Source organism: Arachis stenosperma, chromosome 9 (genome assembly GCF_014773155.1).
Source record: "Arachis stenosperma cultivar V10309 chromosome 9, arast.V10309.gnm1.PFL2, whole genome shotgun sequence".
NCBI classification, from domain to species: Eukaryota; Viridiplantae; Streptophyta; class Magnoliopsida; order Fabales; family Fabaceae; genus Arachis; species Arachis stenosperma.
Window position 1 is genome coordinate 132,604,461 of NC_080385.1, and position 15,638 is coordinate 132,620,098.

Sequence of the window (15,638 nt, forward strand, 5' to 3'; positions counted from 1 at the left end):
TTTGGGCGTTTAACTCCCATTTAGGTGCCAGTTCCGGCGTTTAACGCTGGGATTTCTGAGGGTGACTTTGAACGCCGGTTTGGGCCATCAAATCTTGGGAAAAGTATGGACTATCATATATTGCTGGAAAGCCCAGGATGTCTACTTTCCAACGCCGTTGAGAGCGCGCCAATTGGGCTTCTGTAGCTCCAGAAAATCCACTTCGAGTGCAGGGAGGTCAGAATCCAACAGCATCTGCAGTCCTTTTCAGTCTCTGAATCAGATTTTTGCTCAGGTCCCTCAATTTCAGCCAGAAAATACCTGAAATCACAGAAAAACACACAAACTCATAGTAAAGTCCAGAAAAGTGAATTTTAACTAAAAACTAATAAAAATATACTAAATACTCAACTCAAACTACTAAAAACATACTAAAAACAATGCCAAAAAGCGTACAAATTATCCGCTCATCACAACACCAAACTTAAATTGTTGCTTGTCCTCAAGCAACTGAAGATCAAATAAGATAAAAAGAAGAGAATATGCAATGAACTCCAAAAACATCTATGAAGATCAGTATTAATTAGATGAGCGGGGCTTTTAGCTTTTTGCCTCTGAACAATTTTGGCATCTCACTCTATCCTTTGAAATTCAGAATGATTGGCTTCTTTAGGAACTCAGAATCCAGATAATGTCATTGATTCTCCTAGTTAAGTATGATGATTCTTGAACACAGCTACTTCATGAGTCTTGGCCGTGGCCCAAAGCACTCTGTCTTCCAGTATTACCACCGGATACATACATGCCACAGACACATAATTGGGTGAACCTTTTCAGATTGTGACTCAGCTTTGCTAGAGTCCCCAATTAGAGGTGTCCAGGGTTCTTAAGCACACTCTTATTGCCTTGGATCACAACTTTATTTCTTTCTTTTTTTTTTCTCTTTTCTTTTTCTTTTTTTTTTTTCGCTTGCTTCTCTTTTTTTTTTTTGTATTCACTGCTTTTTCTTGCTTCAAGAATCATTTTTATGATTTTTCAGATCCTCAGTAACATGTCTCCTTTTTCATCATTCTTTCAAGAGCCAACATTCATGAACCACAAATTCAAAAGACAAATGCACTGTTCAAGCATACATTCAGAGAACAAAAGTATTGCCACCACATCAAAATAATTAAACTGTTATAAAATTCAAAATTCATGCAATTCTTATCTTTTTCAATTAAGAACATTGTTTATTCAAGAAAGGTGATGGATTCATAGGACATTCATAACTTTAAGGCATAGACACTAATGATCATAAGACACAAACATAGATAAACATAAGCACTAAAATTCGAAAAACAAGAAAATAAAGAACAAGGAGATTAAAGAACAGGTCCACCTTAGTGATGGCGGCTTGTTCTTCCTCTTGAAGGTCTTATGGAGTGCTTGAGCTCCTCAATGTCTCTTCCTTGTCTTTGTTGCTCCTCTCTCATGATTCTTTGATCTTCTCTAATTTCATGGAGGAGGATGGAATGTTCTTGGTGCTCCACCCTTAGTTGTCCCATGTTGGAACTCAATTCTCCTAGGGAGGTGTTTAGTTGCTCCCAATAGTCTTGTGGAGGAAAGTGCATCCCTTGAGGCATCTCAGGGATCTCATGATGAGAGGGGTCTCTTGTTTGCTCCATCCTTTTCTTGGTGATGGGCTTGTCCTCATCAATAAGGACGTCTCCCTCTATGTCAACTCCAACTTATAGAGTTCTTGGGCTATAACCTCATGAACTTCCACTTCTTCTCCAATCATGATGCTATGGATCATGATGGCCCGGTCTAGAGTAACTTCGGACCGGTTGCTAGTGGGAATGATTGAGCGTTGGATAAACTCCAACCATCCTCTAGCCACGGGTTTGAGGTCATGCCTTCTCAATTGAACCAGCTTCCCTCTTGAATCTCTCTTCCATTGTGCGCCCTCTTCACATATGACTGTGAGGACTTTGTCCAACCTTTGATCAAAGTTGACCCTTCTAGTGTAAGGATGTTCATCTCCTTGCATCATGGGCAAGTTGAATGCTAACCTTACATTTTTCGGACTAAAATCCAAGTATTTCCCCCGAACCATAGTAAGCCAATTCTTTGGATCCGGGTTCACACTTTGATCATGGTTCTTGGTGATCCATGCATTGGCATAGAACTCTTGAACCATCAAGATTCCGACTTGTTGAATGGGGTTGGTAAGAATTTCCCAACCTCTTCTTCGGATCTCATGTCGGATCTCCGGATATTCACTCTTTTTGAGTGAAAAAGGGACCTCGGGGATCACCTTCTTCAAGACCACAACTTCATAGAAGTGGTCTTGATGCACTCTTGAGATGAATCTCTCCATCTCCCATGACTCGGAGGTGGAAGCTTTTGCCTTCCCTTTCCTCTTTCTAGAGGTTTCTCCGGCCTTGGATGCCATAAATGGTTATGGAAAAACAAAAAGCAATGCTTTTACCACACCAAACTTAAAAGGTTTGCTCGTCCTCGAGCAAAAGAAGAAAGAAGAGAGTAGAAGAAGAAGAAATGAGGAAGAAGGGAGTGGCTCAGTGTTCGGCCAAAGAGGGGGAGAAGTGGTGTTTAGGTTGTGTGAAAATGAAGGAGTGAAGAAGGGTTTATATAGGAGAGGTATTGAGGTGATTGGTGAATGGGTGAAGAAGAAGAGAGAGAGTGGTGGGGTTGGTGGGGATCCTGTGGGGTCCACAGATCCTGAGGTGTCAAGGAAAAGTCATCCCTGCACCAAATGGCATGCAAAATCACGTTTTGAGCCATTTCTGGCGTTAAACACCAGGCTGGTGCCCATTTCTGGCGTTTAACGCCAGGTTCTTGCCCTTTTCTGGCGTTTAACGCCAGTCTGGTGCCCCTTTCTGGCGTTAAACGCCCAGAATGGTGCCAGACTGGGCGTTAAACGCCCACCTGCTAGCCTTACTGGCGTTTAAACGCCAGTAAGTTCTTCCTCCAGGGTGTGCTGTTTTTCTTCCTGTTTTTCATTCTGTTTTTGCTTTTTCACTTGATTTTGTGACTTCTCATGATCATCAACCTACAAAAAACATAAAATAACAAAAAAATAGATAAAATATAACATTGGGTTGCCTCCCAACAAGCGCTTCTTTAATGTCAGTAGCTTGACAGAGGGCTCTCATGGAGCCTCACAAATGATCAGAGCAATGTTGGAACCTCCCAACACCAAACTTAGAGTTTGAATGTGGGGGTTCAACACCAAACTTAGAGTTTGGTTGTGGCCTCCCAACACCAAACTTAGAGTTTGACTGTGGGGGCTCTGTTTGACTCTGAATTGAGAGAAGCTCTTCATGCTTCCTCTCCATGGTGACAGAGGGATATCCTTGAGCCTTAAACACAAAGGATTCTTCATTCACTTGAATGATCAGTTCACCTCCATCAACATCAATCACAGCCTTAGCTGTGGCTAGGAAGGGTCTGCCAAGGATGATGGTTTCATCCATGCACTTTCCAGTCTCTAGGACTATGAAATCAGCAGGGATGTAATGGTCTTCAATCTTCACCAAAACATTCTCTACAAGTCCATGAGCTTGTTTTCTTGAATTGTCTGCCATCTCTAATGAGATTCTTGCAGCTTGCACCTCAAAGATCCCTAGCTTCTCTATTACAGAGAGAGGCATGAGGTTTACACTTGACCCTAAGTCACACAGAGCCTTCTTGAAGGTCATGGTGCCTATGGTACAAGGTATTGAAAACTTCCCAGGATCTTGTCTCTTTTGAGGTGATTTCTGCCTAGACAAGTCATCCAGTTCTTTGGTGAGCAAAGGAGGTTCATTCTCCCAAGTCTCATTTCCAAATAACTTGTCATTTAGCTTCATGATTGCTCCAAGGTATTTAGCAACTTGCTCTTCAGTGACATACTCATCCTCTTCAGAGGAGGAATACTCATCAGAGCTCATGAATGGCAGAAGTAAATCCAATGGAATCTCTATGGTCTCATTTTGAGCCTCAGATTCCCCTGGTTCCTCATTTGGAAACTTAGTGGAGGTCAGTGCATGCCCACTGAGGTCTTCCTCAGTGGCGTTCACTTTCTCTCCTTCCTCTCCAAATTCGGCCATGTTGATGGCCTTGCACTCTTCTTTTGGATTTTCTTCTGTGTTGCTTGGAAGAGTACTTGGAGGGAGTTCAGTAACTTTACTCAGCTGTCCCACTTGTGCCTCCAAATTTCTAATGGAGGACCTTGTTTCAGTCATGAAACTTTGAGTGGTTTTGATTAGATCTGAGACCATGGTTGCTAAGTCAGAGGGGTTCTGCTTAGAATTCTCTGTCTGTTGCTGAGAAGATGATGGAAAAGGCTTGCCATTGCTAAACCTGTTTCTTCCACCATTATTGTTGTTGAAACCTTGTTGAGGTTTCTCTTGATTCTTCCATGAGAAATTTGGGTGATTTCTCCATGAAGAATTATAGGTGTTTCCATAGGGTTCTCCTAGGTAATTCACCTCTTCCATTGAAGGGTTCTCAGGATCATAAGCTTCTTCTTCAGATGAAGCATCCTTAGTACTGCTTGGTGCATTTTGCATTCCAGACAGACTTTGAGAAATCAAATTGACTTGTTGAGTCAATATCTTGTTCTGAGCCAGAATGGCATTCAGAGTATCAGTCTCAAGAACTCCTTTCTTCTGATTAGTCCCATTGTTCACAGGATTCCTTTCAGAAGTACATGAATTGGTTATTTGCAACCATTTCAATTAGCTCTTGAGCTTCTGTAGGCGTCTTCTTCAGATGAAGAGATCCTCCAGTAGAGCTATCCAAAGACATCTTGGATAGTTCAGAGAGACCATCATAGAAAATACCTATGATGCTCCATTCAGAAAGCATGTCAGAAGGACATTTTCTGATCAATTGTTTGTATCTTTCCCAAGCTTCATAGAGGGATTCTCCATCCTTCTGTCTGAAGGTTTGGACTTCCACTCTAAGCTTACTCAATTTTTGAGGTGGAAAGAACTTTGCCAAGAAGGCATTGACTAGCTTTTCCCATGAGTCCAGGCTTTCTTTAGGTTGTGAGTCCAACCATATCCTAGCTCTGTCTCTTACAGCAAAAGGGAATAGCATAAGTCTGTAGACCTCAGGGTCAACCCCATTAGTCTTGACAGTGTCACAGATTTGCAAGAATTCAGCTAAGAACTGATGAGGATCTTCCAATGGAAGTCCATGGAACTTGCAATTCTGTTACATTAGAGAAACTAATTGAGGCTTAAGCTCAAAGTTGTTTGCTCCAATGGCAGGGATAGAGATGCTTCTCCCATAGAAGTCGGGAGTAGGTGCAGTAAAGTCACCCAGCACCTTCCTTGCATTGTTGGCATTGCTGTTGTTTTCGGCTGCCATGGGTTCTTCTTCTTTGAAGAATTCGGTTAGGTCCTCTACAGAGAGTTGTGCCTTAGCTTCCCTTAGCTTTCGCTTCAAGGTCCTTTCAGGTTCAGGGTCAGCTTCAACAAAAATGCCTTTGTCTTTGCTCCTGCTCATATGAAAGAGAAGAGAACAAGAAAATGTGGAATCCTCTATGTCACAGTATAGAGATTCCTTGAGGTGTCAGAGGAAAAGAAAATTAGAAGGAACAGATAGAAGAATTCGAACTTAGTCAAATAGAGTTCGAATTGTGCATTGAGAAGGAGGGGTACTCCATAAATAGAAGGATGTGAGAAGAGGGGAAGAGAATTTTCGAAAATTAAGTGAAAGATTTTGAAAACATTTTGAAAAACTTGAATTGATTTTCGAAAACCAAGAGTGGGAAAGAAATCAAGTAATTTTTGAAAAAGATTTTGAAATTAGAAATCAAAAAGATATGATTAAAAACTGTTTTTTAAAAAGATATGATTGAAAAGATATGATTAAAAAAAACAAATTAAAAAGGTTTGATTTTAAAAATTAATGACTTGCCTAACAAGAAAAGATATGATTCAAACATTAAACCTTTCTCAACAGAAAAGGCAACATACTTGAAATGTTCAATCAAATCATTAATTGTTAGCAAGTATCTTTGAAAAAGGAAAGAAATTGATTTTGAAAACATTTGATTGAAAAGATATGATTTGAAAAAGATTTGATTTTGAAAAACTTTGAAAACTTGAAAAAAAATTGATTTGAAAACAAAATCTTCCCTCTTGTGCCATCCTGGCGTTAAACGCCCAGAATGGTATCCATTATGGCGTTTAACGCCCAAAATGCTACCTTTTTGGGCGTTAAACGCCCAACCAGGTACCCTGGCTGGCGTTTAAATGCCAGTCTGTCCTTCTTCACTGGGTGTTCTGAACGCCCAGCTTTTTCTGTGTAATTCCTCTACAGTATGTTATGAGTCTTCAATTCTCCGTATTATTGACTTGAAAAGACACAAATGAAAAATATTTTTGGATTTTTAATAATAAGGAATAATCAAGATGCAACTAAAATCAAATAACAATGCATGCAAGACACCAAACTTAGCAGTTTGTATACTACTGACACTAATAAAATGTGAATGCATATGAGACACATAAACACTCAAGTCAAGAGAATTAAAAATCATGGTAATAAAATCATCAAGAACAACTTGAAGATTAAGGAAGACACATGCATGAATGCAAAAAGAGCAGAAACATGCAATTGACACCAAACTTAAAATGAGACACTAGACTTCAAACAAGAAACATAAAATTATTTTTGGTTTTTATGGTTTTGAAATTTTTTTTGTGCTTTTTCGAAAATTATATGAAAATAGAAAATGAAGGTTTCAGAATTCTTAGTTTGGATTCCAGGAATCATTGCAATGCTAGTCTAAGACTCCGGTCCAGGAATTAGACATGGCTTCACAGCCAGCCAAGCTTTCAAAGGAAGCTTCGGTCCAAAACACTAGACATGGCCAATGGCCAGCCAAGCCTTAGCAGATCATTGCTCCAATAGCAAGATTGATAGAAATCAACAAGCTTTTGTGATGATCAGTTGAAACCTCGGTCCAATAAGATTAGACATGGCTTCTCAGCCAGCCAGACTTCAACAAATCACCATGAAACACTAGAATTCATTCTTAAGAACTCTGAAGAAAAATACCTAATCTAAGCAACAAGATGAACCGTCAGTTGTCCATACTCGAAACAATCCCCGGCAACGGCGCCAAAAACTTGGTGCGCGAAATTGTGATCACTACACAACTTTGCACAACTAACCAGCAAGTGCACTGGGTCGTCCAAGTAATAAACCTTACGCGAGTAAGGGTCGATCCCACGGAGATTGTTGGTATGAAGCAAGCTATGGTCACCTTGTAAATCTTAGTCAGGCAGACTCAAATGGGTATAGATGATGAATAAAACATAAAGATAAAGATAGAGATACTTATGTATTCCATTGGTGAGAGCTTCAGATAAGCGTATGAAGATGCTTTCCCTTTCGTCTCTCTGCTTTCTTACTGTCTTCATCCAATCCTTCTTACTCCTTTCCATGGCAAGCTTATGCAAGGGTTTCACCGTTGTCAGTGGCTACCTCCCATCCTCTCAGTGAAAACGTTCCTATGCTCTGTCACAGCATATGGCTAATCATCTGTCGGTTCTTGGTCAGGCCGGAATAGAATCCATTGATTCTTTTGCGTCTGTCACTAACGCCCCGCCTGCTAGGAGTTTGAAGCACGTCACAGTCATTCAATCATTGAATCCTACTCAGAATACCACAGACAAGGTTAGACCTTCCGGATTCTCTTGAATGCCGCCATCAGTTCTCGCCTATACCACGAAAATTCTGGTTAAAGAATCCAAGAGATAAACACTAGAGCCTTGTTGCTTGTAGAACAGAAGTGGTTGTCAGTCACTTTGTTCATAAGTGAGAATGATGATGAGTGTCACGGATCATCACATTCATCAAGTTGAAGAACAAGTGATATCTTGGACAAAGAAGAAGCGGAATTGAATAGAAGAACAATAGTAATTGCATTAATACTCGAGGTACAGCAGAGCTCCACACCTTAATCTATGGTGTGTAGAAACTCCACCGTTGAAAATACATAAGAACAAGGTCTAGGCATGGCCGAATGGCCAGCCTCCCAAAGTGATCAAAAGATCTAAAGAACAAAAGATTCCAAAGATCAGAAGATGTTCAAATACAATAGTAAAAGGTCCTACTTATAGAAAACTAGTAGCCTAAGGTTTACAAAGATGAGTAAATGACATAAAAATCCACTTCCGGGCCCACTTGGTGTGTGCTTGGGCTGAGCAATGAAGCATTTTCGTGTAGAGACTCTTCTTGGAGTTAAACGCCAGCTTTTATGCCAGTTTAGGCGTTTAACTCCCATTTAGGTGCCAGTTCCGGGGTTTAATGCTGGGATTTCTGAGGGTGACTTTGAACGCCGGTTTGGGCCATAAAATCTTGGGCAAAGTATAGACTATCATATATTGCTGGAAAGCCCAGGATGTCTACTTTCCAACGCCGTTGAGAGCGCGCCAATTGGGCTTCGGTAGCTCCAGAAAATCCACTTCGAGTGCAGGGAGGTCAGAATCCAACAGCATCTACAGTCCTTTTCAGTCTCTGAATCAGATTTTTGCTCAGGTCCCTCAATTTCAGCCAGAAAATACCTGAAATAACAGAAAAACACACAAACTCATAGTAAAGTCCAGAAAAGTGAATTTTAACTAAAAACTAATAAAAATATACTAAAAACTCAACTCAAACTACTAAAAACATACTAAAAACAATGCCAAAAAGCGTACAAATTATCCGCTCATCAGGATTCAAATAGAGCAGATAATCAAGTAGCATTTAGTTATGCAATCACTTACGCAATCCAAACAAGACATATAGATGCATATGATGCATGCCTATCCTAGTGGCTGATGAGTTTCATCTGTCGGTTGCAGAACCAACCTGACATGTCCTGGTAGCTAACCATTGGATAGAACACCAAACACAGAGCAAGTGGGACAATGCCTCAACCCTTGCATCTTACCCGCATACCCGGAGCAGGGGACAACTTCACCCTGCCTCTTACCCAGGCAGTGTTACATTTTTGGCCCGGAGCAAGCGGCAACATAACACAGCCCTTGCATCTTTCTCGCAGCCTTTCCAGAGCAAGTGGATAACACCACTGTATATTACACGGAGTCACATACAGAAACACACTTTCATTATCATTACCATTCATTTATTCATCCATTCATTATCAATACTTACCCAGAGCAAGTAGGTAACACCACTGCATCTTACCCGGAGTTCTCGCCTCTTACCCGGAGCAAGTGGTTAACACCACTACATCTTACCCGGAGGCACATCACAATCAAATCCAAGTTTATTTTCCTTATTATTCCAATTCCTTCATAATCACTAACTCATTAATTCATTTTCCATAAATTCTCAACATCTCTACACTTCTTAATCATATATCTAGAGCGAGTGGTCATTTTTCATCACCTCTCACCCGACACCTCTATCTCATTGAATCATATGCATATACATACTCCAATCTAATAGATAATTCTCCTCACTCATTCCCCAATAACATTCTCATTAACAATCATTAATCATCAATAATACTAACAATTCTCAACAACTATAATAATTCTCAACATTCATCATCAACTTGTTAACAAACAAACACGGCATAATACACAACTAGCCATAATTTACTAATAAACATAGCCCTTCGGCTCATGGCATACACAGCACCCCGCTATCTTCTTCCATAACTCATATCCTCATCATTAATCATAACTAATCATAATATTCCTTTTCTTCGTTCATAAGTTACCCCATTCCCTAGCTTCCTCTCAATCACTAGGCATTTTACATTAATCTAAGATTTAAAGGATGAAAATGGGGGGTTTATAAGCATGAAAAAGCATCTCAGAAGGTTACAAGCTTGTTGGGAAGGTGAAAGACTTGAAAACCAAGTTTTTATAAGAAACAGGGTCGTGTGCGTACGCACAGCGTTGTGCATACGCACAGAAAGCAAATTTCCTTTGTCGAGTGCACGCATAGGTCATGCAAGTGCCATCAACAGAACGTCTTTCTCAACATGTGCGTACGCACAGATCTGTACACACGCACAGCTTGCAAAACCTTATTGGCTGTGTGCGCGCTCAGGGCGTGCTAGCGCTCCCAGCCGAAGCCCTTTCCCTGTGTGTGCGTATGCACAAGTGTGTGCATGTGCACAGGTCTAGAATTCCACAGGGTGTGCGTCCGTACAGGGCTATGCGCGCGTACACAAACCAGAAATCACAAATTCTGCAGAATCTGCAGAATTCATATTTCAGGCCCAAACTTCCAACGACCATATCTCCTTCCACAAAATTCAGATTTTCACCAAATTTGAACCATTTTAAAGCTTGTGAAATTATTCTTCTTTTGATATAAAAAGCATCAAATTTAAAAAATAATAGTTTGAGATATGATCCATTAAAGTTCGTCAAAATTTCATTTTTACCAAAACTCATAAAGTCACAAATATTAAAATATACACTCCCAAATTCATTCAAAAACCAACCAAACTTAGTCATTCAATATTAAACACTTTTAGCCACTCATTCAATCATCAACCTACCAATTCTTCCTCGTTTAACCAAATCTCAATTCAATAATTCCATACATAATCTACATTCCATACCTCAATTTCCAATCAAAATTCAAGTTCATCAATCACCATGAACATACACATCATTATCACACACCAATTCATGCTCATCAACAAGAGCCTCAATCTTACCAACTCTTAGGCACATTAACCTACATTACTCATAACCTTACATGTTCATTAACAATTATCAACATTTTCAACCAAACAATCATCATTCACACACATTCAACTTAATCCATATCAACATTCCAAAAATCCACTAATCACATACACTACGACCCAATTTATTTCAACCAATCAACCACATTAATAGTTCAACTCCTATCTTAGGGCCTCTAGCCTAAGTTTTCACACCACATTACATTTTAGATACAAGAAACCGAAACCCTACCTTGGCCGATTCCCGTTCCACCCGGAACACCTCTAATTTCAACCTTCAAGGTCCCCAAAGCTTCACCAACAGATTTCCAAACTTGGTGCTCCACTCCAAAGCTTTCCAAAACCACCAATCAAGCTCCAATACATATATACATAATGCCTAAGCCACAATATCACACCCAAACACAATAACTCAATACCCAAATGCTTTAATTTAGAATTTTCACTAGGGTTTGAGATCTCTTACCTTACCCAAGTATCAAAGGAGTGAGATTGAGCCTTTCCTTCAAGCTAATTAGACTCTATAATATCAAAGAGCTCAAAATCTCAATACTTTTGCCCAATAAATTCGAAATCAAGGGCTAGAAAACTGAAATCAATTCGTGGCTTACCTCTTGAATAAAGTTAAGGGTTTTGTAGAGCTTGACGTCGTGATCACGTGGCCGCAAACGATGCATCAATCGGAGCTCCGGATCAAAAGTTATGTGGATTCGAAGATCAAGCTAGGTTTATGGCTTTGGAAGAGTGTTCTTCCTTTCCTTGCTGCACTTGCAGCATGTTTGATGATTAAGAAAGGAGAGAGGGTGTTCTTTAAGTGTTTTATGCTGAGTTGGGTTGGGCCTTGGGCCCATTTTGGGTTTGGTTCAACCAGTTCCGTTCGTTTGGCCTAATCTTGGACCAAATTTTTTAAAATTGGTGTCAAAATTCTCGTTTTAATTTTCTCTATCATATTAGACCATAAAAATCTCATTTCTCATTTTTTAGAATATATTTTAATTTATGGATTAATTAGTCATTAATTAATCAGATTTTACAAGTATTCTATTTAACGTTTTCCTTTTTAATTTATCGTTTCTTTTGTTACCTAGTTTATTCAAGGAAATAAAACATGTTACTTTATTGCTGGTTTATTTATCATTTGGTTTTATGTCTTGCTTGCTAATGGGAATTATTTATGTTGTAATGAGTGCCAGACTAATCTGTTTCTACAGTGTGACAAATACAGGATGATGGTATGACCTCCAAAACTATAACTCTTGTATTATATAGATTATATATATTAGAAACGTCATTATGTATTTGCTTCCCATTACTGGCCTAAAGCATAGTAATATACTTTCATAGCAAAGAAGCTGTCCTATCTTGTTATAACATATTTGATATTCTGTCATCTCTCTAGGTGATGGAATACACTGGTGAACTTGTTAGGCCTCCCACAGCAAATGCTGACTGTAAAATTTCTTGCCCATCATAGGAATGGCAAATGCACATTTATTATTACTCTTATCTTATTATTCTTATTATTTTTATTATTGTTGCTATATTCTTGTATGAATAATTTCAGCTTGCTAAGTTTGAAACATACCTATTCCATGAATTTTATCTCATTGAGACTAAGCAATTCATGAGCTAACCCAAGCTCATTGATTAGGCATTTAGTGATTTAATCTCATTCTTTAATTAAAGTTAATCTGTTTGGTTCATTTTTGTCTATATTGAGGAGCCAATAGCTCCTTCCTCCAAAAAAGCCAATTTTATCCCCTGCACTAAAGATACATAATTGACTTTTGTAAAGGACAAAAATAGTGCTGAGATGTCAAAATACTGAGTTCAAATTCAACAGATTATTATTAGATTATTACTTAAATATTGTTGTAAATTTCATTTATTCTATAAATATTTTTTAGCTAAAATATTTTAAGAATATGATATATAAATGTTGTGTAAGTCAATAATACAACATAATTTGTATAGAACTCATTGTACTCCATTGGCACGCTTTTTAGGCGTAGCCATTTCTTCTTATAGTCATTAACAACCACGGTTATTAAGCATAGCCATATCTTTTTCTATTGCCACGCTTAAAAAGCGTAGCCATATCTTTCCCTATTGGCATGCTTTTGAAGCGTAGCCAAAATCAACCCAACGGGCACGTTTCTAAAAGCGCGGCTATATGTCCACTTTTCTGTATATTTTAAAAGTGTGCCTATATGTTCATTCATACATCCACGCTTTTAAGCGTGCCAATAGCTGAAAACGTGGCAAAAAAATAAAACATGACAATAGATCAACAAAAGCATGATGATAGAACAATTGGCACGCTTGCGGATGTGACCCTTTCAAAAGCGTGTCGATAGCTTAAAAAGGTAGCGAAAAGCTATTGTGAAGATTTTTTGCACTTGTCGGCACACTTTAAATGGCAAAAGGCTAATTTTTTTGTATTGACATTAGCAACACTGAAGGAACAATAGGACCTGGTGTTGCTCTTCCAAATGAATTTGCAAGTGTAAGATCTCGAACTGCATTGTTTTGATTTCTATTTTGGTGTTGTTTGAGTTGATTATTTTCTGAGTTAATTAGTTGATTGTTGTTAATTCTCTGAGTTAACCTTAACTTGTTTATTTTTCGAGTTAATTATTAACTTATTGTTTATTGTTAATTTCCTATATTCTGAGTTAATTATTTTCTGAGTTAGTTAATATTGTACTTTCTAACTTATTAATTTAGAAATGATTGAATTTAAATATTTAAAATTATATATTGAACTTTTAAACAATTATTTTAAAAAAAATTAAATTTAAATTTACCCACAAATTTACCGGTAAAAATTTTCTGACAGTAATTAGTGGCAGACGAAAAAATCTGCCGACAAACAATTACTGGTGAAGTTTATATCGTCATATTTATTCTGATTGTATCCGATAAATTTTTTGTAGTATATCTATGAATAAATATTTATACTTTAAAATTACAATTACCGAGAGCCATACCGTTAGTAAATTGAATTAATAAAAAATTAAAATTTTGTGTCGTTAAATTTACCGACAGCCTAACCATCAATAAAGGACATTTAATAAAACACAATGTTTTTTTTATGCATCGATAATTTTAATTTATTGACAACTTGGTTATCTATAAAAAAATGTAAAAAAATAAAATGTTAGTCTCCTTCTTCTTTCTCCTTATCTCAAAATACCTTTTCTCTTTATACTTTGTTTTTCTCTCAGTATCGTTGAGTTCTGGTGTTGATTTTCCTTCGGTGAAAGGTTCATTCCTCATTCCATGATCAACATTGTGTTCTTAGTGAGTATCCTTTCCATTGTACTTGTTTAGGTTTTCTATGTTTCTAAGTAGTGCTTTTGTTTTTGAGTTTTATATTATTTTTTCTAACAATGTTTTTTTATTAGAAGTTGCCGTTGTTGCTACTACTAATATAGTTGTGCGATTGTGGATTTAGAGTTAAATGAGTTTACTATATTTTTGCCGGTAGGTATATATTTTAAAATGAACTAATTTTCAAGTTATCAAATATTATTTAAATATTAAATTAATATAATTATGGTGTCACTAAAACATTTTTGATCTATTGCAACATATACTCAAGACAATGCTTAAAAAGAGTTGTTGAAAATAGTTAAAAGCAACACTTCATGTTTGTTGCAAGAAAATAAGACTATTGCAACCTTATTTTAACCAACACCTTATGAGTGTTTTCTTTAATCAATTAGGCAACATATTTAAAGCGTTGCTTTAGTAAATTAAATATGCAACGCTTATAGCCTCTATATATTACAATTAAAAAAAGTTGCTTTAAATTTTAAATAAGTTTCCCCGATCTAAGTGTTGCCTAAATGAATAATTAACTCTAAATCTAAGCCTTGTGAAATTTCCCTAATTAATGATAATGCTACGGGACTTACCATTCCTAATAATGATTCACCTTCCATTTTCCATTGTATTAATGTGTTCTCTAAACAGTTCTCGAGAACGGGAAACTAGAACTCCAATCTTCCAAAAAAAAAATTAGACCTGCTAGAACCAATCTTTCAAAAATTTACATGAAATTTCGAAAAACCCTACAAACTCTATGAAACCATGACTTTCCCTAACCCTATTTCACTTCACATAACGTGAAATCCTCGTTGGAGATCTGTTAGGGTTCAATGCTTCGTTCATCTCCGTGTACACGACCGGAAGATGGTTCTCGCCGGTTCTTCGGCCACCAGAAACCTACCGATGGCGAATCCTCTTCCCGACATCCTCCAAATCATTAATTCAATTGATTCCTCGTCAATTGAACCTGACATCAACGAATTCTAATCTAAAGGAAGCTCGTTTCAACACACAAGACACGGATTCTGAATCGAAAGCCATGGAAGCTCATGCGCCTCCACCCATAGTTCAAATGCTTCCTTACACGATGCAGTTCGCTCCGGCACACACGTGTGCCTCCGCGATCTCTACCGTGGTCATCGACTCTATCGCTGCTCCACCGTGTTCTTCTGCTCGCACCATTCTGAAACCTCTGCTCTACTCTGCCGTTCTGAAACCTCTGATATGCCCTAATCGATTGAAGAAGCTCACATAATCCTTTTCTTCTTTTCTTTGTTTTTCCAGTTTCGAATTCGAACATGTCGAAGGACAAACACTCTACCAATTTGTCGTGCACCTTCAAGTGGCTCTTAGGTTTTGATTTAAATTATTTTTTCTCTTTTCAGTAATCACAATTTAGCAATGTGATTTTAATTTAACTATTTCAGATTTTCGATAAAATAGTATTTCATTCATTCTTTCTTTTTTTCTGATGCTACCTTACATAACATGGCTTGCTGATCTTTTTTCTTAGTGTGTGAAATGTGGATATCATGATTTCAGCTACTCAATTCTTGTCAATAGGAATTCCATTTATTTTCAATACATGGATTGTAATGCATCT

General features: G+C 37.8%; 1 non-coding gene across 1 annotated transcript; it reads left to right on the top strand.

Annotated features, from left to right (window-relative positions):
- Nucleotides 1-4,827: 4,827 nt before the first annotated feature.
- On the top strand, nucleotides 4,828-4,935 carry LOC130953902 (small nucleolar RNA R71). The gene has a single exon (XR_009076063.1). It is a non-coding gene; the product is annotated as a small nucleolar RNA R71 (small nucleolar RNA).
- The last annotated feature ends 10,703 nt before the right edge of the window (nucleotides 4,936-15,638 follow it).